The sequence below is a fragment of the Quercus robur genome, chromosome 7 (assembly GCF_932294415.1).
Source record: "Quercus robur chromosome 7, dhQueRobu3.1, whole genome shotgun sequence".
NCBI classification, from domain to species: domain Eukaryota; kingdom Viridiplantae; phylum Streptophyta; class Magnoliopsida; order Fagales; family Fagaceae; genus Quercus; species Quercus robur.
The window spans coordinates 17,866,288-17,891,678 of record NC_065540.1 but is presented as its reverse complement, the minus strand read 5'-3'; the positions used below and the strand labels follow the sequence as shown (position 1 = coordinate 17,891,678).

Sequence of the window (25,391 nt, the reverse complement as noted above, 5' to 3'; positions counted from 1 at the left end):
ATGATGCACAAACAACTTTCTGAGATGTCATTATGAAATTGGGTCACTTTTATTATATGCAGATGAAGTTCTCATGGTTTAGGATATAGAACATGACTTCTATTTTTGTAATCTTTTGGATGCTTGGTTTTATCTATTCTTGAGAATTCAGTATAACAAATTGTTAGTAAGACTTCTATACATGGAAAATTATTTTGGAGTTGTTAGAATGAGTTATATATGTTATTCTACAAATCAGATTTTTCATTTGATGTATTCACATGCGATGAAAGATGATTAATGAACTGGTATTGTTTCTTTGAATGTTTTCACACTTTTAAATTGTGCTTCATACCTTTGTCCGTGTCCATATTATCAATTAATATGATACAGAGACCTTTATGATTTTGGTAGATTATATGTTTCTTTGGTCATTTTGGGTGTCTTATTGGCTGCGTTCGTTTTAGAAAGAAGGTGAAAGGGGGGAGGGGGGGGAGGGGGGGGGGGGGGGGGGAGGAGAGGAGTTGGATATTCTTAATCTCATTGTAAAAGATTGCAATGTCCATGGTTCATATGACTCTGCAGTTTTTCAGTACAGTGTTCAATATCTTCTGCAAGAATAATCCTGAGATTGCAAGAGATAGACGTAGGACAGTTATGAGGCCTCCACAAGTTCTTCAAGGGGGTGCACAAAAGACAGGGTTTGTAAATTTTATGATCTATGAAAAACATATGCTTAGTTTTTGCTTTTTAAACATTCATAATCTTTCCTTCACATGTATTATTGCTGAGAATCTATTTAAGATAACGGTTATGTGCTCATCTTTTTTAATCTACTTAAAATTTCTAATATAAAATTTTTGCTTCAAGATTTTTAAAGGATACAGATAATTACTACTTTTTTTTGGGTTTATTTATTACTTGAGTTGTTATCTCATACAAATATATGGTTACCTTTAATGCCATTTTGACTGTTTCTATTGTTTTGGGATGCATAGGTAGCCAGAGCATGTCTTGACATTCTTATTGTTTGAAATGGGGACAAGTGGGGATCTTTGGGTGGACAACCGTTGTTAGTAGTTAAGGGTAGATTTGCTCCTAAAAGCTTGGAAGGGATCTTGCGAGATGCATAAGTAAGTACATAACTATTTCCTTGGAGTAATTATGAGATGCATATATCAAAAATTTAGTGTGAAAGTTGAATGAGATAAACTAATCCATTGAGGATCCATAATCGACTCCAGATTTTGGAACTAAGGCTTTATTGTTGTTATTGTGTTGTTGTATATATCAAAAATTCAGTGTGAAAGGGGAATGCGCTAAATTGTTTCAAATTCTCATTAACAAGTAAAATTAGTAATCAAGGTTACAAAAAATCAGAGCTAGAAAGGGATATACCTTTAACCTTAATAAGGATCAATCATCTTATCTAGAATACCTTTCTCATGGCATTGTGTAGCCCACTTTGCCAAACTCACTTGCTCCTCTGGAAGTGTTGTTTCCAATACTGGTCGAGCACATAAGATCTAAAAAGAATGATCCCAAATGAGTAAACATCAGATTTTTCAGTTAGTTGTTGTAGCAGGAAGTACTTTTGATCCAAATATCCAAAACTACCTTTAACAACTATGGTTACATGTGTCTTATGACTCTTATCCAAAGTAGGATACATTTTTGACAAGCCAAAATCGGAAACCTTGGCAACCCACTTCTCATCCAAGAGAATGTTAGTTGTCTTAACATCTCGGTGGATAATAGTGTGCTTGATACCAGTGTAGAGATAGTGTAAACCGCGAGCAACTCCAATGCATATCTCAAGCCTTCGCTTCCAGGGCAATGGCAGTTTTTGGGTCTTGTATAGATGCTCACACAATGTTCCATGAGCAATGTAGTCATAAACAAGAATCATTTCATAGTTTTCTTCAAAATAGCCAATCAATGAAACAGGTGAAAATGACAAAGTTTTGAAAGCATTTCAATCTCAGTTTGAAACTCATCTACTCTTGCCCAGAGAGTGGGTTTCCATGCTTGATTGCTACTTTGGTTACTCCATTGTCAATTTCTCCCTTGTAAACTTTACCAAAACCTCCAACCCCAAGGAGCTGAGCCTCATTGAAGTTCTTAGTAGTAGTGCTGATCTTAGTAAATGAGAAGTGGTGACAATGGTTCTTGGTAAATCCTCCTTGATGTTCTTTGTGCCACTAAGAAGGAACTACCCTTGCACTCAAATCTTTTCCATGCTGGCGACGGGAGGCAGCAATAAGAAAGAAACCCAGAATAAGCGCTAAGACAATTCCACCACCAACACATCCAATGACAATTGCTTTCTGATTCTTTGTTTTACCACCATCAGATGATGCTCTAGCCCTTGTTGGGTCAATCACATGCTGTTTAGGAGCAGGAATGGGATTTGGCCCAGCAAGATTACCATTTGTACCATTAACTTTATATTAAGAAAAAAATGAAATTTTGAGCTAAAATAATATAAAAAAATAAAAAATAAAAAACCTACAAAAAGAATCTGTAGGGTCACAATTCAGGGCCCAGGCCCAACAGGTATGGGGTTCTGGCCCAAGGAGCCCGAAACAATGAATTTATAGAGAGTGGGCTACAAAACTAGGCCTTAACGAAGTGTATACAAGCTAAAATTGGGCCATGCAACAATCGAGAGTAAGAAAATCCATTTCATGTCCATTAGATATCCAGTCCGAGGGGACGTGAAGGATGTATATCGGTCCCTGCTCAAAGGCTATGGTTCTAACACTGTTCTTTTGTTCTAAGTTCCCTTTTTTCTCCGTCCCCTTCTTCATGGGGACTCCCCTCTCTTATATAGCCCTCTTGAAGTCATCAGAGCCTTACATTTATTGATCATCTGGACCTCCACTTGAGTGTCTGTCCCATCAGACATCCCCTCTATCTTTCTGTGAGTTGTGGTAGCCAAGGCAACACTGTTCACAAGTCCTCTCCACATTAATGCGGCCAGAAAAGTAGCCGCCATGCATTTAATGTGGCAGCTGCAGCCTCACCCTTGGCATCTTATGCTTTCTTCCTTCTTACGGGCTTGTGGGACTCATCCTTGTTACTAATACTCGTTGGGGTGGATCCTTCTAGCAGGAAGAGTGCATGTTTGAGCCATATTTGGTACGTCCGAGGAGACATTTCTCCTCGGACCGCCTTTTAAACATCTTCAGGCCCACAAGAGTTGGGCCGGGAGCCCTTTTGGCACCCATACCTTCTCCTCGGACGTGGTCGAATTTTCCATACAGGACCCAAGGCCCATTGTATGATCTTGGGCCCTTGCCCTTGGGTATTTATTCGCAATTCCCAACTCGCTGCAATACCTTCTGAAAGTTTTACTATCAAACTAGAGACCGTTGTCCGAGATTAGGGTGCGGGGGACTCCAAACCTGGTGACGATGTTCTTCCAAATAAATTTCTTAGCATCAACGTCTCTAATGTTTGCCAACGGCTCAGTTTCGACCCATTTTGTGAAATAATTCGTGCCGACGAGAAGGAACCTTTTATTCCCCACTGCTTTAGGAAATAGTCCTAGGATATCCAGGCCCCACTGCGCGAATGGCCAAGGGCTGGACAGCGGATTGAGGGTCCCGCTTGGTTGATGTATATTCGGGGCGAACTTCTGGCATTGATCATACTTCTTCACGTACTCGTGCGCCTCTTTCTGCATGCTCGGCCACCAATAACCTTGCATTATGGCCCTATGGAACAAGGATCTACCCCTTGTATGGCTCCCACAAATTCCTTCGTGCAATTCCTCTAGGATAAGCTCAGTGGCATTTGGGTGTACGTATAGCAAATACGGTCCTGAAAATGAGCGCTTATACAGTTTCAAGTCCTCGGACAGCCAGAATCGAAAAGCCTTTCTTCTAATCTTGTCGGCCTCGCTTTTCTCTTCGGGTAAGATGTCGTCCTTTAAAAACAGTACTAGAGGATCCATCCAGCTAGGCCCTGCCCTGATGCTGTGAAAATGCACCAACTCGGTTTTTACCATCGCAGGCCTGTATAGATCTTCTACAAGTATAACTCGAGGGAGAGATTGCGCTGAGGAGGTGGCTAGCATGGCAAGGGAGTCAGCATGGGTGTTTCCACTCCTAGATACATGCATTAGGCTGAAATAGTTGAAACTCGCCTGCAAGTGCTTGACTTGGACTAGGCACTCTTGCATTCTTTCATCCCTCGCCTCCAATTCCCAATTTACTTGTCCTACGACAAGTCTTGAGTCCGAGAACATGTTTATGGATTTTCCGCCCAGTTTCTAGATCATAGACATTCCTTCCAACAAGGCCTCATATTCTGCCTCGTTATTCGTGGCTGAGAAGCCCAGTCTTAACGATTTTTCGATGGTAATCCCCTCGGGGGAAATCAAGACGAGCCCCACCCCAGAGCCCCTTTGATTTGCCACGTCGTCCATATATGCTTTCCAATAGGCAGGACTTGGCTGAGAAACTGTGCCGACCAATTTCTCGTCTGTGATTGGTACCTCTTCCCCCATTCCCGGTGAGGGTTCAGCAAACTTAACTACTAGGTCCGCAAGGACCTGGCCCTTCACAGCGTTGCGAGGCATGTATCTAATGTCGAAGGCCCCAAGAATGGTCCCCCACTTAACTATTCTTCCTGTGTAATCGGCACTACTGAGTATTGACCTAAGCGGGAGTTGAGTTAATACAACAACGGTGTGTGCCTGGAAATAGTGGGGGAGCTTCCTCGTGGCTTGCATGATCGCCAGCATGGCCTTTTCTAGAGGAAGGTAACGGATTTCTGCCTCATGCAACGACTTGCTCACATAGTAGACAGGCCGTTGTATGCCATTGTCCACCCGAACCAGCACCAGGCTGACTGCATGAGGGGCCACTGCAATATAGGCAAATAAAACCTCGTTGGCTTCGGGACTGGACATGATTAGCGGCCGAGAAAGATACTCTTTGAGCTGTTGGAAGGCCAGGGCGCATTCTTCTGTCCACTCAAACCCTCTCCACTTGTTCAATAAGAGAAAGAAAGGCCTACATCTATCAGCCGACCGAGAGATAAAACGGTTCAAGGCGGCGATCATGCCAGTGAGTTTTTGGACCTCCTTGGGGTTCCGAGGAGGCTACAGGCTATGGATGGCTCTAATTTGGTAGGGGCTGACTTCAATACCTCTATGGGTCACCATATAACTTAAGAATTTCCCTGATCCGACTCCGAACGAACATTTGGACGCGTTCAGGCGCAGCCTGTACTTTCTCAGATTTTCAAAGACATCGTCGAGGTCCTTCACGTGATCGGACACTAACTTACTCTTCACCACCATGTCGTCTATATAGACTTCAATGTTCTTGCCTATCTATAGTTCAAACATCCTGGTCATCATCCTCTGGTAGGTCGACTCGACGTTCTTCAAGCCAAAGGGCATCACCTTATAGTGGTAGTTTCCAACAGGGGTGACAAAAGCCTTTTTTTTCTTGGTCGTCAGCAGCCAGGAGTATTCGATGGTAGCCTTGAAAGGCATCCAAGAAGCTCATTCGAGGGTTTCCCACGGTCGAATCCACCAATCGATCTTTCCGAGGCATAAGGAAAGGATCTTTTGGGCAGGCCTTGTTCAAGTCTGTGAAGTCCACGCAGACTCGCCACTTCCCACTCTTCTTCTTCACCACAACTGTGTTGGCCAGCCACTCGGAGTAAAAAAACTTCTTTGATAGCCCCTACTTTCTTTAATTTCATCACCTCCTCCCTCACCGCATCCGCATGCTTTTTCGACGATCGCCGAGGAGGTTGTTTCTTAAGTGTCACGGCCGGGCTAACATTAAGGTGGTGGCAAATGAAATTCGGATCGACCCCCAGAGCCTCGTAGGCGTCCCATGCAAACACGTCCACATTTTTTCTGAGAAAGTCAATCAGCTTATCCTTCTCTTGGGGCGGCAGTTCTGACTCGACCTGAAAAAATCTTTCCGGATCGGAGCCCACAAGGACTTTTTCCAAATCTTCACAACTCGCCTTGTCGGCAGGTCCCCCATCTCTTGGGGCCAGAGTTGGGGTCGTTAATTGCTATAAGCCATCCTCGGCAATGGTAGAGGGTTCAGTACTCGGTCGTCGCGAGATGGCGGACACCATGCATTGCCGGGCCACGACTTGGTCCCCTATCACTTCTTTGACCCGACCCTCCGACGAGTACTTCACCTTTTGGTGTAAGGTTGATGATACAACTCCTAGGGCGTGAAGCCACGGTCTAGCTACAATGGCGATGTAGGGCGAGTATGCATCCACCACTATGAAGTCCACCTCCACTATGTCCAAGCCTGTCTGTATAGGCAGCCTAATCTGGCCTTTCGGAGTGACAGTTTTCCCTTCGAAACTCACCAAAGGGGAGTCATATGCTGTCAGGTCTTCTAGTCTCAGCTTCAGCCCCTTGTACAAGTCGAGGTACATTACTTCCACGGCACTGCCTTGACCGACTAGCACCCTCTTCACGTCATATCCCCCAATCCTGAGTGTGACGACTAGAGCATCGTCGTGGGGCTGGATGGTTCCAACTTTATCCTCATTCGAGAATCCGATTATGGGCGAGGCCATCCCTATAACCCTCTTAGACTCTCGGGCGTCAGCTTCAACGGGGAGTCGGGCCACCGACATCACTCTGAAAGGATGGGAGCCGGTTTTTCCTGGAGCGGCAAGAATGACATTTATCGTGCCAATGGGCGGTCTCAATGTGCTTTGCCTTGCCTCGACGCTCGTCTGCTCCTGCCGTCCAACAGGATGATGCAAGAGGTGCCTCAGCTTTCCCTCTCGAACTAGCTAGTCCAAGTGGTTTTTCAGATTCCTACAGTCATCGGTGATGTGACCCGACTCTTGGTGATATTTCGCAATATAGGTTCTGGTTACGTTTCGCGGGGTCGCCTACCATCCTACTTGGCCATCGAAAGAACGGTTCGTTCTTCACTTTCTCTAGGATCTTATGTAATGGTTCTCGGAACACAGTATGGACTGCCTGTGCCCCGATGGATCCAGCCTGCTCCGAGTAATCCCTTCTCAGCCGGTTATTGTTGTTAAAGTGGTCCGACCTGAAGTCCCTCCTCTCTTGAGGGACAACTTTCGCTTTGTCCTTTCCCGTCTGTAGGTCCTCTTCGACTCTCTTGTACTTGTCGATTAGGTCCATGAGTATGTGCACGCTGGTGACCGGTTTCCCAGTCAGGGACTTTCTTAAATCGTGCTTTGTCGGCAGGCCTCTTTTGAATGTGCTGATGGCGACATCATCTTAATTTCCCTCTATCTCATTATACATTTCCCAATACCTGTCCGAGTAGGCCTTCAGGGTCTCTCCTTCTCGCATGGACAAGGACAGGAGGGAGTCTAGGGCTCGAGGAACCTTGCTGCTCGTTATGAAGCGAGAACCGAAAGCCTATGTTAGCTACTTAAAAGAATTTATGGAGTTTGGCTTGAGGCTGTCAAACCATCTCATCGCCATAGGTCCCAAACTGGACGGAAACACTTTGCACATCAACGCCTCGTCCCTAGAGTGGACGGCCATCCTCTGGTTAAACTGGCTTACGTGCTCTACGGGATCCGTCCGACCATTATATATGGCAAAAGTGGGTTGGTGGAACCGCCGAGAAAACTCAGCCTCCTCTATCCTGCGTGTGAAGGGTGACTGAGAGATGCGGTCCAAGGCCTTACTCATGGCGTCGTTTGCTAGGCCCTTGTAAGATGGGCTTTTATGGCCGCGTTTGTGAGGTTGCTTTTCCTCATAGAAGAAGGTTTCACTTGGCGAGGTTCTCGATCTCTGCCTGTACTCATTGTCCTCCTCATTGCTAGTGTCCGGACTGGGGGAAAGACGCCTTTGCTGCGCTCGGCGTAACTTCTTCTTCAAGTCATCGATTTCTTGCTGTAGAGCCCTATGATCATCCCGCTTTTGGGATGCGTGACCTTTCCCTTTCGAGTGACTTCTGCTCGTGTGGGAGGTATTTATGCTACCCTCTCGTCGCTTGTCTTGATCTCTCTCCCATTCGAGGTTTAAGAAGTTGTCCTGCCGTTGGGAGTCTGCGTGTCCCGTTTGGTGCAAACCTGATCCTTCCATCTCTAACAGTCTCACTTGCTGAGGCACAAGTTCTCCCCACAGACGGCACCAATTGTAGGGTCACAATTCAGGGCCCAAGCCCAACAGGTATGAGGTTCTGGCCCAAGGAGCCCGAAACAATGAATTTATAGAGAGTGGACTACAGAACTAGGGCTTAACGAAGTGTGTACTAGCTAAAATTGGGCCATACAACAATCGAGAGTAAGAAAATCCCCTTCATGTCCATTAGATATTCAGTCCGAGGGGACGTGGAGGATGTATATCGGTCCCTGCTCAAAGGCTATGGTTCTAACACTGTTCTTCTGTTCTAAGTTCCCTTTTTTCTCCGTCCCCTTCTTCATGGGGACTCCCTTCTCTTATATAGCCCTCTTGAAGTCATCAAGGTCTTACATTTGTTAATCATCTGGACCTCCACTTGAGTGCCTGTCCCATCGGACATCCCCCCCATCTTTCTGTGAGTTGTGGTAGCCAAGGTAACACTGTTCACAAGTCCTCTCCACATTAATGCGGCCAAAAAAGTAGCTGCCATGCATTTAATGTGGCAGCTACAGCCTCACCCTTGGCATCTTACGCTTTCTTCCTTCTTACGGGCTTGTGGGACTCATCCTAGTTACTAATGCTCGTTGGGGTGGATCCTTCTAGCAGGAAGAGTACATGTTTGAGCCATAATTGATACGCCCAAGGAGACATTTCTCCTTGGACCGCCTTTTAAACATCTTCAGGCCCACAAGAGTTGGGCCAGGAGCCTTTTTGGCACCCACGCCTTCTTCTCGGACGTGGTCGAATTTTCCATACGAGACCCAAGACCCATTGTATGATCTTGGGTCTTTGCCCCTACAGAATCAATTTAAGGCTTAATTAGTCAAAAATGGACTGAAAGGTGACCGAAATTGACCAAGTGGAGAGAATTGGACTGAGTTGACCAAATTGGACCGAAGTAGACCTAATTGGACCAAATAAAAATTTGATTAATTTTTTGGGAGAACAAATTATCTTCAAAAAAATTCAGAAAAAAAAAAATTATACATTATATTACAATACAAAATAATTATTTATTCTCACACATCGCATGGGTTTGCAACTAGTTTCTTTGTTATGTTTAAGATGATAAATTAATGACTCTAGTTAACGAATGCCCTTAGATTATTTGTTAATGGATCATTTAAAGAAAGTTTTGATACCACTTTTATAAAAAATATAAAAAATAATAATAATTTCCTTTTTATTTTCCTATAAAAAGTTTTTTAAAGTATTTCATAAACCAATATTGATTTGTTAACTTTTTCTCTAATTTGACTATATATAGTTACCCTGAAATGTCAGTTATACTTTCATTGCATTTTGTGCAACTTTGTTCTTTTACTTTGGGTATTCAATATTTTAGTAAGTGACATGTACATTTGACACACGGTATAAATGTTATTGGCTTATTGCTATTTTTTCCCCTTTTCAAAAGGAGGAAGCTGATGTATTAAGCTCGCAAATAAATGGAGAATTTCCTAGATATTAGTATCTTATTATCCAAGGTTCACCGACTAGAAAAAAAGAATCATGCATGTCAAGGATGAATTAATAGTAATACAAAGGGTTAGGATTTTCATGATCTATTTGGTGTTACACAAATAGGATGACAGTGCAACACCTAGTGATTGTAAATCTGGAATAGAATCAATGCAATCCAGGTAGTATAAATACAATTGGAGTAAGTTTGAATTCAAAAGTGATGAGGAGGGATGAGTCTAGTCAGAAAGACATTATGAATGGTGTGAGAGACATACCTTGTGGTCCAACAACATGCTAGTGAATTGTGTACCTGGGAAAATTGTTGAATGTAACCAATCCGACTGGTCTGTTTTTTATTACTATTAGGACCACGACCACTGCAATTGTCATGCATCTGCAACTTCTGGGAAATAATGTTCACTATTAGAATTATTAACTAATTAAGACCAATACCACCAAATTTTCAGGGACAGCTACACGCCTACACTCACCTATGTAATGTGTTCATCTCAGAAATCAGCTGAGACCCACTTAAGGTTCTAATAGAGATGACCCAATTAAAGTAATTTAGGTCTGACACCAAAATGTTTACAAATTTTTTTACTACTATTGATATGATCTTGGTGTGATTAGTGCATAATAAATGTGGCGACAATAGTAGTCTATGTGAGTTTTGTTAAATGCTAACCCAATCACAATTGCCACATTAACAAGTTGTGAAAAAATTGGTGATTCACATCCCAAGCTGCCCTTCAGTCCCTTACATGAATGCTCGGGTTTTTCCCTTGAATTTCACATATAGTATTCCGGTTGTTACTGGTCATAAATTTGTCCGTCTTTACTTTTATGTGGCTTCCTATGCGGGCTTAAATGCATCTAATGGTGTTTTCTCTGTCACAGCTAGGCCTTATATTCTCCTTAACAACTTCAATGCTGCACAAACTCCGGAAGCATTGAATTTTGCATTTCTTGTGAAGGAGTATTCAATCAATGATGAGGGTGCAACATTGGATATAAGTTTCATCCCATCCGCCAAAGCTCCAAGGGCGTATGTATTTGTGAATGGCATTGAGATTGTGTCAATGCCTGATATTTATAGTTGCACAGATGGAACTCTGATGATTGTGGGTCAGAATGCTCCTTTCTACATTGATAACTCCACTGCACTTGAGAATGTTTATCGACTGAACGTGGGTGGAAATGATATTTCACCTTCCCATGATACGAGTCTTTATAGGTCTTGGGCTGATGACTTGCCATACCTCTATGGGGCTTCCTTAGGGGTTGCATATTCTGCTAATAACATGACAATCCAGTATCCTATGGGCATGCCTACTTTTGTTGCACCAGTTGATGCCTATGGCACTGCTAGATCAACGGGGCCGAATCCTCAAATCAATCTCAGTTACAATTTGACTTGAATTTTCTCAGTTGATTCCGGATTCTCTTACCTTGTTAGGCTTCATTTCTATGAAATTCAAGAAAATATAACCAAGATTAATCAAAGAGTGTTTGATATCTTCCTCTATAATCAAACTGCTTAGAAAGGGGCAGATGTTATTGCCTAGGCAGGTGAGCAAGATGGGATTGCAGTGTATAGGGATTACGTGGTTCTTGTTCCAAATGGAAGTCCGTAGCAGAATATGTGGCTTGTACTGTATCCTGTCCCATCTAGTAAGCCTGATTATTACGATGTGACCTTGAGTGGAGAAGAGATATTTCGTTGAAAAGTATGAAATTTTATCATAATTGGGCTAAACTCTTTAGTTTTGAGTTAAATTACAAAGAAAATACTAAAATAGACATTAGAAATTAGAAATATGAGCCCTAAAAATGCAATAAAAATGATAAAAATTCAAAAGTCTTATTCAGTCCACGTTAGTTCTATTTAGTCCATTCAGTCCTCTTTGATCCAATTTGGTCCTATTTAATCCATTATGTCCACTTAAGTTATATTAGGTCTGATTCGGTCAATTTGGTCTTATTTAGTCCACTTTTGTCCAAGTCGGTTCATTTAGCCCACATTGGTCCTATTTTGTCTACTTCGGTCTTATTCGGTCAATTCTGTCCATTGGTCCTATTTAGTCCATTTTGTCTACTTTGGTTCTATTCAGTCCATTCTGTCCACTTTGATCGACTTTAGTCTTATTTGGTCCATTATGGTCATATTCGGTCCATTTTGTCCACTTTGGTTCTATTTGGTCCATGTTGTCCACCTAGGTCCGATTTAGTCTACATTGGTCCTATTCGGTCCGCTTCAGTCCAATTTGTCCATTTCAATCTGATTTGGTTCCATTTCGTCCATTCTATCCACATCGGTCCAATTCGGTCCATTTGTTCTTATCCGGTCCATTCAGTCCTATTTGGCCCAACTTGTTCCCATTTGGTCCTATTCAGTCCATTTGGTCCAATTCGGATCACTTCGGCTAATTTTGGTTCACTTCGATCAATTTTTGTGCACTTACATAATGGAAAAAGACATGTTTGGGTTGAAAGCACCTACCTATATATATATATATATATATTGATAGGGATATTTTAGCCATAAAATTAATACCCTCGAAACATCGCTCAAAAAGGTCGATGGCACCCACATACGTGTCAGCTTCAAGGAAACCAACGGAAGAGTGAGGCCGATGACACCAAACGTGATGACCCCACAATGAAACTTGATAGCGTTTCCATAGGCCAACGAGAATTCATGACTGACGGATGTGGAGAGGTCGATGGGGTTAAGGAGGCTGACGGGTCCAGCCTGGCTTAACTTGACCCCCACAGATGTCTATGTAAGGAAATTTCTTGTATCCCAAGATCAATCCTAATAAAAGGAATCCCTACAAGGAAAGGATCCCGCAAAGTACGTGTATTAATGAGGATCTTCCCTACAAGGAAAGATCTTCTCCACCAAGAAATGAAGGTCAGATCTACACTACTATAAAAAATCCCAAAGCCCTCGCAAATCAAGGTATGTATAATTCACCTCAGCTCTGGCACTCTAGAGTTATGAAAGTTCTCTAACTTAACCTTTAGAGGGTATTTGGCCGATACCACACCAGTACTCTCTACAAGGTCTTCTTTGTTTTTATTTCGCAGGTTCTATCTAGAGCACGTGAGGACCGTGCGACTCACTGAAGATTTTTGGCATCATCAGTTGGCGCTGTCTGTGGGAAAGAGAGTAAAACAGTAACAACCATATTACCACTTCTCAGACAAAGAGTTGTATGGTACTCACTTACTCGATGGCAACCAATAACCATACCAGAGAAGAACCACACACTGCTGCCCTTAAAAGATAGGTATAGACCTTAGCCGCGATTGTGGAACACCTTACTAAGCAGAAACATGACCTAGAGGAATAGTTGTGCCAAAGGGATGCTAGGCCCAACAGTCACGGGAAGGAGTAAAAAGGCACCAGTGCCGAAAGGAGGGACTGAGAAGGATCGGAAGGCAGCTATGGCCCAAGTAAGCAAGAACGACAAGATACCAGTCATCCATCCATCATAGATACGGCACCACCACATATGGTCGTGGAGATGTAGATGATGAAGGAAAGGATGGACCTCATGATGAATGCCCTCAAGGGGTGGGTGTCAAACGACCTTGACGAGTTGGTCCATTGGACGGACTCGCCCTTCACAGCACCCGTCCCTTCGTTCCCCATTCTTGCAAAGTTCTGTATGCTGCAGATAGAAGCCTATGACGAGTCAAAGGATCCCTTGGACCACCTGGAGACATTCAAAACCCTCATGCACTTACAAGGTATAACGAATGAGATCATGTGCCGAGCCTTTCCAACTACGCTGAAGGGTCCCGTAAGGGTGTGGTTCAGCAGATTGACGCCCAACTCCATTGGTACCTTCAAGGAGCTGAGTGCATAGTTTGCCTTGCACTTTATTGGGAGACACAGGTATAAGAAGTCCACTACATGCTTGATGAGCATCAAGCAACGAGAAGACGAGACATTGAGGTCTTACATAACTCGTTTCAACAAGGAAGCTCTCTCGATAGACGAAGCTGACGACAAGATACTTGTTGCTGCATTCACTAATGGTCTACGAAAGGGGAAGTTTTTGTTCTCCTTATACAAGAACGATCCAAAGGCCATGACAGATGTGCTTTATCGAGTTACTAAGTACATGAACGCAGAGGATGCGTTGCTAGCCCGAAAAGAGAAACCTAAGAAGAGGGAAAGGCAAGACGATGCCTTGCAAGAAAGGGGACGTAAGATGACTAGAACCGAAGATTGACGGGAGGACAGACGCTTCAAACCCCCCACTAGAAGGTTCACTAACTTCACCTCGCTGACTGCCCCGATTGATCAGGTGTTGATGCAAATCAAGGATGATACAACCTTGACGTGGTCTGGCAAGTTAAAGGGAGATCCGAGCAAGAGGTCCAAAGACAAATATTTTCGTTTTCATTGAGACCATGCTCACGACACGTATGAATGCTATGATTAGCAGCAGCAAATTGAAGCCCTTATTAGATAACGAAAACTACAGTGATTCGTCAGCAAAGAAAGGGCAGATCCACCATAGAAGCAAGTTGCTAGAAGGGATAACGAGTGCCCCAGGCCACCTATAGAGGACATAAGGATGATTGTAGGGGGCAACACAACTTCAGGTTCATCTAATTATAGACTTATCTTAGGATGGTTCAGAACGTCCAACTGACAGGCTTCGTCCCAAAAATGGCGCAAGTCAACAACCCTATAATTGGATTCTCGGAAGAAGACGCTCGACATCTCCACTACCCACACGACGATGCACTTGTTATTAGTATTCGGGTAGGGGACTACAATACTCCTGGTTGATAATGGAAGCTCTATTGATATCCTCTATTACTCGACATTCCAGCAGATGAGGATCGAAAGAGAGCGACTCGTACTAGCCAACGCGCCGTTCGTTGGATTCGGAGGAACGATGGTATACCCCCTCGGCTCGGTCACATTGCCCTTGATGGTCAGTGATTACCCTCAACAAATTACTAAGGATGTTACATTCCTTGTTGTCAACTGCTTGTTTGCCTACAATGCCATATTGGGCCAACCTACCCTCAACTTTTGGAAGGCCGTGACTTCAACCTATCACCTGATGATCAAATTCCCCACTAAGTATGGAGTAGGAGAGGTACGTGGGGACCAAGAGGCAACACGAGAGTGCTACATAGCAATGCTAGAGATGGACAACCACTTACAGACCATGAACATTGAAGAACAGAGGGCGGTCGTAGAGCCCGTTGAAGGATTGGAGGAGATACTTCTCAATAACTCTAGGCCTGAGTGAACAACTAGGATTGGCACCCTCGCCAGTCTGCCAATCCGTCAAGCGCTCACGGCATTCCTAAGAGAAAACTAGGACATCTTTGCTTGGAGTCATGAAGACATGCCCGGGATCGACCCTTCAATCATGTTGCACAGGTTGAATGTGTCACCCTTTTTTCCACCTATCTGTCAGAAGAAGTGAGTGTTCGCCCAAGAATGAGATCGGGCTATAGTAGAAGAAGTCCGTAAACAGCAAGATGCAAAATTCATCAAGGAGGTGTACTATCCTAACTGGCTGGCCAATGCAGTGATGGTTAAAAAAGCCAACGGGAAATGGAGGATGTGTGTAAACTTTACCGACTTGAACAAGGCGTGCCCCAAGGATAGCTACCGCCTCCTACGGGTTGACATCCTAGTAGACTCAACAGCAAGACATCAGTTATTAAGCTTCATAGACGCCTTTTCTGGTTACAACCAGATCAAATTGGACGAAGTTGACTAGGAGAAAACTTCGTTCATCACTAGCCAAGGCCTCTTCTGCTATAAGGTGATGTTGTTAGGTCTCAAGAATGCGGGCGCAACGTATCAGAGGCTTATGAACAAAATGTTTGCACATCAGATTGGAAGAAATGTCTAAGTTTACGTGGACGACATACTAGTAAAAAGCTGAAGGGAGGATGATCATTTACACGACCTCAAAGAGACCTTTGACACCCTTCGCTCTTACAATATGAAGCTCAATCCAAGCAAATGCGCATTTGGGGTGACGACTGGAAAATTCTTAGGGTTCATGGTGTCTTAGAGAGGTATCGAAATCAACCCAGACAAGATCCGAGCCATAATGGGGATGGCAGCACCAAGAAACACAAAAAAAGTGTAATGTCTCAACAGTAAGATAGTTGCGTTGAACAGGTTCGTTTCAAGGGCGACAAACAAGTGTCTACCTTTCTTTTGCACGCTGAAGAAGTCCTTCGAGTGGACGGCTGAATGCCAACAAGCTGTTGATGATCTAAAAGCATACCTCTCTTTCTCACCATTGCTAAGTCCCTCCCAACCAGGGGAAGAGCTATTTCTCTATTTGGTTGTCTCCTTGGCTGTTGTCAGTACGGTCTTAGTCAAAGAAGAAGATAGGGTGCAGAAATTGGCTATGATTTTTTTTTTTTAATAAAAAAACCCAATTGATTTTTTTTTTTAATATAAAAAAACTGAATTTCATAAGTATATATAGGCCATGTATACAGAAACATCTCAGGCTTGCATTGAGAAAGAAAAAACAAATTAATTGTTGAGTTATTATCATTGGAGCTAGGCACTTAACCTTATTAATCAATGCTAAAAGAATGATATAGACCCTGTTGGTTGATTTTAGCAGAATTAAATAAACTTAATCAAATTAAACAATTATGATGTTCTATTAATGACACGGGCAATTTATTTATAAAGTGAAAAATCAATGGATGTACTAGAGTTTCGAACACACAAATTCCTAGAGCATCTTCATAGAAGATTAAAATATAAGCCTAGAGCATCAAAGAAACTTGTTTTACACTAATATCCATAAGCGAGTACAAAATCATGTTGTGTAGCTATCTTCTTTCCCTCGTTTACATCCACTATTTTATACAAATACCACTAATTAATGCGAAAATGTACTCTTTAAAAAGAGAGAAAAAATGTCCACATTAAAACATGAAAATGGATGTGAGAGATTAATTGCCTTCTTCTATTTCTATAGGCCTAAAGTGCAACGATAACTACAAACAACAACGATTTGCCTAGAACTGCGAACTTGCTCACTTAAAAAATCCCCAGTCCAAAGACGGCCACCATTAAGCTTCAAAGACCTGTCTTCTTCAGATAACGAACCTCCACCCCCATTAAAACTTGGAGATGCATCAAGATCTTTCTTCCATTTACAGGGTATGTATGGCTCCTCTTCGATGTGGTTTCCACCAATACCTTTGTTGCTTTCCTCTGCACTCCTTTGTAGCTGCAAAGAAAACTTAAGGTTCCACAAAACTTCATCCATATATGGCCTGTCAATGCCCTGATCAGCCATGCACTTAATTGCAACCCCAGTAAACTGCTTAAAGCTTTCAAGTGCAATTTTTCCCTTTAGATAAGGATCAATTATCTGATTGAGTGTACCATTCTTGTGGCAGTGTACAGCCCACTCTGCCAAACTCACTTGCTCCTCTGGAAGTGTTCGGTCCAATACTGACCGAGCACATAAGACCTCAAAAAGAACGACCCCAAATGAGTAAACATCAGATTTTTCAGTCAGTTGCTGCGACAATAAATACTCCGGATCCAAATAACCATAACTACCTTTAACAACAGTGGTTATATATGTTTTATCCAAGGCAGGACTTATTTTTGACAACCCAAAATCGGAAACCTTGGCAACCCACTTCTCATCCAAGAGAATGTTAGTTGTCTACTTGTCTTAACATCCCGGTGGATAATAGTGTGCTTGGCACCAGTGTGGAGATAGTGTAAACCGCGAGCAGCTCCAATGCATATCTCAAGTCTTCGCATCCAAGACAATGGAGGTTTTTGGGTCTTCTACAGATGCTCACGCAGTGTACCATGAGCCATGTAGTCATAAACAAGAATCATTTCACAGTTTTCTTCACAATAGCCAATCAATGAAACAAGGTGGAGATGACGAAGTTTTGAAAGCATTTCAATCTCAGTTTGAAATTCATGTACTCCTTGCCCAAAGAGTGGGTTTCCACGTTTGATTGCTACTTTGGTTGCTCCATTGTCAATTTCTCCCTTGTAAACTTTACCAAAACCTCCAAACCCTAGAAGTAGAGCCTCGTCGAAGTTCTTGGTAGCAGCATTGATCTCAACAAAGGAGAAGTGACGACAAAGGTTTCCTCGAAGTTCTGGGTGCCACCCAGAAGGACCCTTGCACTCAAATCTTTTCCACGTTGGTGTCGAGAAGCAACAATAAGAAAGTAACCAATAATAACGACTAAGACGATTCCACCACTAACACCTTCGATGATAATTGCTTTTTGATTCTTTAGTTTACCATCACAAGAAGATGGTCTAGCCCTTGTTGGGTCAATTACATCAGGAATAGGATTCAGCCCAGCGAGATTACCGTTGGAATCATTGACTTTGAATATTTCTACTCCATTCAAGATCACATCAGAAAAGGTTGGTTTTCCATATAGGTTTGGATGCAATGCGAGCCACACATCTTGTTGTGGGCTTCCATTTGGAATACGAACCACATAATCCCTATACACTGGAACCCCATATAGCTGATTTGCACCCCCTGTTTCAACACTTGCCCAGGCAATAACATCCATCCTATACTCTGCAGTTTGATTATATAGGAAGATATCGAACACTACTTGATTAACCTTGGTTATATTTGCCTGAGTCTCGCAGAAATGAAGCCTAAATAGGTAAGAGAACCCGGAGTCAACTGAGAAAATCCAAGTCAAATTGTAATTGAGATTGATTGGAGAATATCGCCCCATCGATCTAGCTGTGGCATAGACATCAACTGGTGCAACATAAGTAGGCATGCCTGTAGGATATTGGATTGTCATGTTTTCAGCATAATATGTAACCCTGTAGGCAGCCCCATAGAGGTATGGCGTGTCATCCTTACAAGACCTATCAAGACCAGTATCATGGGAGGGCGGAATATGATTTCCACCCACATTCAACCGATAAACATTCTCAAGTGCACTGTTGTTACCAATGTAGAAAGCAGAATTTTGACCCACAATCATTGAAGTTCCATCAATGGAACTATAAATATCAGGCATTGACACAATCTCAATCCCATTCACAAATGCATACGTGTTTGGAGCTTTGGCAGATGGAGTGAAACTTATATCCAATGTCTGACCATCAACATTGATTGAATACTCCTTAACAAGAAATGCCAAATTCAGTGCTTCTGCGGTTTGTGTAGCACTAAAGTTGTTAAGCAGAGTATATGACCCTACTGTGACAGAGAAAATGCCATCGAATACATTTAAGCCTGCATAGGAAACAGGATAAAAGTAAAGACGGACAAATTTACGACCAGGAACAACGGGAATTTTATAGGTGAAATTGCGTAAGAAACCCGAGCAGTCATGCAAGGGACTTGAGGGACCGAAGGTTCTTGAGTAGCAGCTTGAGATGTGGTGGATTTCCCACTAGCTGACAGATACTTGGACCCAATATCTGTGGTCCACTTCCGACCATCGGTATCACTGCCATTTGAAGCTCCCCCACAATTTAGGAGGATTTTCTCGGTTGGCAGTCTACCACGTTCATCATTTTGAGATTTCAAACCTGTCTGGTAGTGCGTTGGAATGTGAGGAAAAGAAAGAGCTTGGGGTACATATATAAAAGTCTTGAACAAAATTTGTCACACAATTGACCATAAAATCATTTGTAAAGTGTTTTGACTTTAAAAATTTAGTAATTAAAATACAAATCAGTTTTGGTGGTTTGTGTTTGAAATATTTTACATATTACACCAAACACAAAAAAATTTTCATTGAAATTTTTTTACAACAAAACAAGTCGAGTGATAAAGTTCTTTAGTGTTACTTTTAATAGAAGCTATTAAAAGTAATGAATTAACGTAAATGTCCATGCTTTTTTTTATTAAAAAAAATGACAAATGCCCTTGTAATCCATCAGCATTGGCATTGGATCTTGCAAAATGGTATATGTGTGGGGGATTTTAACATTAAAGCACAAAACAAGCCCATTATCCGGACTTCTAATTGCAAATTTTTTTACAATAGTGCTATAGTATATTGCTTCATTTAGACTTTACTATTCATGGATTGCAAAACTAAATATCATTATTTTATTCTAACTCTCTCTCCTATTTGTCTTGTCCTCACTTCCTTTTCATTATTTTAATTATTTTTTATGAAGAGGAAGAGAGAGAAAGAGTTGGTAAAAATAATATTTTAATGAATAGATGAGATAATTGAGAAATGAGATATTAGGTGTGTTGTAAAATAGTATGGTATAATAAATAAAACAGCTTTTGAGTTAGTAAAATAAGATTTTTTGTAGATACCGGATGCTAATGCTCTACTTTACAACTAAACCTCTATAGTTAGAACACTACCTCCTACAACAATCCTAATACCTTAATCCAATAGTGAACAATTAAACATCCTTTACTGAAGTTGTAGATGCATGACAATTATAGTGATTATAGTCTAAATAAAATCATATGTTCTACTTTCAGTATTCTATTTAATGTTCCACCAATTCAACTCATTACATTATATATATATAAATATATATAATATAATTTAAAAAAAAAAAAACTAGCACAACATTTTACAATTTGTGAAGTATAAAATAAAATTCTTCTAATCGATAAACAATGTTTGTTCGTCTTAGTCCCAATAGTGAGCAATTGAACACCTTTCTTTCTTGGATGTCATAAATTCATGATCGTCTGTCTAATCCTTCCTTTGAAAAAAAGAGTCCAACATTTTTAAACGACGACCCTGACATGTCTTCCCACCGACATTGAAATCAAAATTGCCTTATTTTTTATGCATCCAAAAAACGAACCATTGATAATGTCTTTTACACTAGAGTCATCCCTCCTTAGTCCTTGCCCTGTTTTTTAATAAGTATTTTGGGACTGTCTAAGTCTTGCTACCTTTTTTTTTGTGATGAGATCTTACATACCCTTAACATGATTTCTTAAAGTCGGCAAGCCTTGGATATAGTAATTATCTAGGAAGTTCTCCATTTCTTAACCCATTATATAGGAACTTCTTTTTTTTTTTGAACAATTAGATGCTTAGTGCAAACAGCTTCCTTCTTTTGATAAGAAAAAAAAAATGAATTTCCTCCTATGTTTTGACCAAATAAAAAGCAAATCCATGATACGTAATTTGTTTCATTCAAAAAAAAAAAAAGGATAAAGTTTAGCTACAAAATTAGTTGTAGCCTAAGACTACAACCTTACTTAATATCTTTTTATTGGAGGTGAATTTTGATAAATTTATCATTGTATTACATTTTCTTCTTATATTCTCCATACTTAAAAAATTTCTAGAAAATTAAAGATCAATAGCTATCTCATCAATAAATTGTTTAAATTGCAAGTTTTTGTAGTTTATTTTATTATTTTTTTTTTGTTGTAAAATTTTTGTAGTTTAAAATTATGCATAAAATATAACCTTGTAAATAATATAGTAAATAATATTTGATTGTCACAAAATTTGATATATGTATTAAGAGCGTGAAGAACATACAATTTAACAGTTAAATTTTCAAAATATTTAGTAATGTTAATGATATTGACTAAAATTGTAGTCTTAGAATACAACTAATTTTGTAACTAAATTTTGTCCAAAATACAATTTATTGATGCACTTGCATTCACTTTATTTACGTGATTTTTTTTTTTAAAAAAAATTTATTAATAAAGTGCAAATATTAGCCTTTCCATGCATTACAACTCATCGAATTATATCTTGGGTTTATACATGTGTATAACGGGTGTGACATAATTTGGGAATCTTATTAGGGCTGGGTTTGGGAAGCACGTTTTGAGTTTCCCAGACTTAGCGTTTTTGTTTTTAGTGGGTCTCATGTATTGTTCACGGGACCCGTAAGTACTTTTTTTTTATAAAAAAAAACAACTTTAAAACTGGGTCCCACAGTACTATTCACACATTTAAAAATTATTTTATTACAATATTTTTAGTTTTCAATTTTCAGTAATAAGCGGTATCCAAACAAACCCTAGATGTTTTAGATGGCATGTGGCTTGGGCTGCAAAATATAACCTTGGACTTGGAGTGGCTGATAGCCAATGTTTCAAGCTGTACAGGAAAGCAATGCTGGAAGCAGCTATGCTGGCTAGGGAGTTGGACTGTTCCTCAGTGATAGTAACAGAGCTGTACAAGTTACTAACAGAAAATGGACTCCAATCTGACAGGAGAGGAGTCCATTAGCTGATTGGTCTCATTTAGAGCTTAACAACATCAACTGTCACTCCTTGCTGTCTGTAATTAGTCATGTTAGTAGCCTAGCCAAGCTGGCAACTAGAATGCCTACACATTGCTGTCTGATCAATCGAGCTTCTTGTAACTCACTCTTTTGTATCTTGTTTGTTTTCTGGTATGGTATAAAAAAAAAAAGACCATGCCAATATATATATATATATATATATCAAACACAAATAAACTAGTGTAAAAACTCTACAGCTAAAGCTCTATAGTTAGAATACTACTTCTTACAACAAACCTAATACCTTATACCTTAATCCAATAGGAACATCCTTTACCGAAAGTTGCAGACAGTTTTTACTTTTTATATATATACAAAGTAATTAAATTTAAAATATACTAAAATATATTGGTTGAGAATAAAGTAAAAAAATGTGAGTGGGACAAATTGTTATTTTTATTCATTGTAGTTTTAGTTGTGAACAATTCAACACCCATTTCTTTCCTAGCTGTCATAATTGTCCAATCATTCCCATAAAACAAAAAACAAAATTTTCCAATCCTTCCAAAGTCCAAACGCCTCTCTTACGTCTTTCCACCGCATTGAAATCAAGCTAGCATGTTGTTGGACTCTGAACCCATTCATAATGGCTTTCACACTTGACTAGAGTCATCCGTCCTTGTCCATTTGTATCAAGTCTTTCTGGACCACAGGCAAGGCTTTATTTCAAATCGGCAAGCCTTGTATCATATCACATCATGATTATCTAGCTAATTTTCCATTTATTAACCCATTAGGATCTTAATACAAACAGCTTCCTCCTTTTTTGTGAGGGGGAGAAGAACTCATGTTTTGACCATTATAAAAGGCAAATCCATGATGTGTCATTTGTTTCATAAAAAAGGGAAAAAAAAAAACTCTTAAATTGTGTACTTGACTTTAATTAGTTCACTACTTCACTTTACATTCTTAAATTATTTTTAATTTAATAGGTACCCTTAAAACATTTGTTAATAAATTATTTTAGAAAATTTTCAAAACCAATTTTATGGAAAATATAAAAAGTTGTCCGAAAAATCAGTTTTTTTTTTTTTTTTTTTTCATTTCCTATGCAAACTTTTTAAAATAATTCATAAACTAATATCTTTAGGGTTAGATTAATGGGTACCCTTAGAACATTTGTTAATTAATCATTTTAAGAAAGTTTTGATATTAATTTTATGATTTTTTTTTTTTAAATTACATTACCTATAAAAAAATTTTAAAAATAATTCTTAAACTAATGTCTTTAAAGAATACGTTAAATTTCCCCTTTTTAATGTTTTACTATAATAAAGTTGAATAAATAACCTTTCCATTATTATTAATGGAATTAGAATTATAAACGTGGGCCTTAAACTAGCAAAAGTGAAAGAGTGGATTGAACAACTATAATTGCTACCTTTGGGCTCACTAAGAAAATGACTAAATATTAACCAATTGGGCCTAACATCATCTATGCAGCCTGTAAAGTTGTTGTTTACAATTAATTTGTGTTGGCTTTAATTCCGTGTCAAATTTGATTGTATTTTTGTTCAATCATATGTACCCTATATTTTATGTGGGATTTCATTGTATGGGTTGTTTGTGAGAGAGTATGTGAAGACTCAAGTGCCTATTGAAGAAAGTGTGGATTTCACGTGTATTTCACGAGAAGCCTTCTTTCAAAGTGAGCCACGTGCAAAGCACATGACTGGAATGCGAAGAGTCATAACAACTAGTTTTCGCGAGTATTTCGCGGGTAAGGCCTTCCCGCGAGATACCCGCGAAACATTCTGTTTTACTATTTTGGCATATTTGCTACACCATGTACCTACACTATATACCCTCATTACCCACATATTGAGAGGACTGCTTTCAGAGAGAAAGCCCTAGACACAACCCTTGAGAGTTAGAGATTGTCATACCCACAATCCTCTACATAATCATTTGTAGTTTTCCTCAACTCCTACCTCTCCATATCCAAATCCTTGAGAGGTTGATAGTCCAAACACTTACCACACCCATTCTGAGTGTAAAGTGAGGTTTTGGTGCTGCTGGGAAGCATTGGAAGAAGTCATTTGTTTGGTGGATGCAATTGGGCTGAATTGCGTGATCCGGAAAGTTAGAGAAGACAAGGCTTCGTCAAGTTAGTTGGTAGCAAGAGTTTGGAGGGCTCAAGTACATGAGGTAGACTAGGCTTGGAGGGTCTTTTGTTATTCATGTACTCCAACTTATTCTCTAGTGGATCGATTTACCACTTGGAGGGTGGCGGAGAGGTTTTTCGCCGGGTTCTTCGATTTCCTCTTCGATAACACATCGCGGTGTAATCTTGTGTTTGCATAATTCTTCCCTACTCTTTTAGCTTTCATTTTATTATTGATATTTGATGAATATGGTTTAGAGTAGTTTTATTGTTTGTTTGCTTGCGTTTACTCTATTCCACACTTAGTTTAAGTTAGAGTAAAATCAACCATGCCGTAATTTTTAATTTGGGGGTCTAAACAGCTCTTGTGTTTTCACACATATTCGAGCTTTCACAGCCCAACCTTAAAAGAAACAAACGCCGCCGTTTTTGAGCATTAATGGCGGCGTATCCCTCATCTCAGTTTCGGTAAATCAAACTACATAGAGACAATGTTATAGTAGACACATCCGACAAAACTCGACCACGACAACCAGACAAGACAAGAAAGATAGAACAAAACGACTTGTCGTTGTTGATCAACCGCCCAAGACTCACCGTTTATGCAAGTTTTACTCAAACACACCAAATTGTTAACCAACTTTACCATATCAAATTTCAAACCCCAGAGAGTCTAAGACAACTAGAGGCCAATACAGAAGCTCTGAAATTACAATCAATCAAAACCCATATGGAATTGAAAGGTAATATCTCAGATGTAAGCTTCTATTTCTTGATTTCTAGATATTATTAATTTATCATTTCTCATATCCTTTGAGTTACTTATGAACCCAGAAGTACTTTCAGCTTCAGCTACTTCTGGGTGGTAATATATTACTACTGCTGCTTAAAGTTATTGTCTTGTGCTAATCCTTTATTTCAGCAAAGATATATGCTCATCTTGATGTGACCATGAATTCATACATATTAGAATACTGTATAGATACAGTTGATAATGTGGACCATGTTTTCATAGTATGTCAATAGATAATGTGGACCATGAAATCATACATATTAGAATATTGTATAAATATAGTTGGTTTCGTAGTATCACAGGGCTACCGTATTTTCCCTAAATAAGCCGTGCCAAATATTAAAAAGTTTAAAATTGTTCATTTAATTTTATTTTAAACACAAACCGAGCTCAAACTCATCAATTTTACTATGAAATGGATTATACTATGAACTTATATAAAAATTGCTCATCAATTTTATTATGTACTTATAAAAATCAAATTCACCAACTTTGTATTGTTAAAAGTGATTTTACTATGAAATGGATTACTAATATTATCAATAAATTACAAATATATTTTATGAACTTATTTACAAACTTACACGGTTACACCATCCAATATCAAGTCTATATTAATAAATTTTTATACACGTATACATATAAACAAATAATATTAAATATT

The 25,391-nt window shown here is 40.0% G+C and overlaps 2 pseudogenes; both read right to left on the bottom strand.

Annotated features, from left to right (window-relative positions):
* Positions 1 to 1,385: 1,385 nt before the first annotated feature.
* On the bottom strand, positions 1,386 to 4,231 carry LOC126691101 (receptor-like protein kinase FERONIA; annotated as a pseudogene).
* A 12,113-nt stretch (positions 4,232 to 16,344) lies between these two features.
* LOC126692576 (receptor-like protein kinase FERONIA) lies at positions 16,345 to 19,086 on the bottom strand (annotated as a pseudogene).
* Positions 19,087 to 25,391: the final 6,305 nt, after the last annotated feature.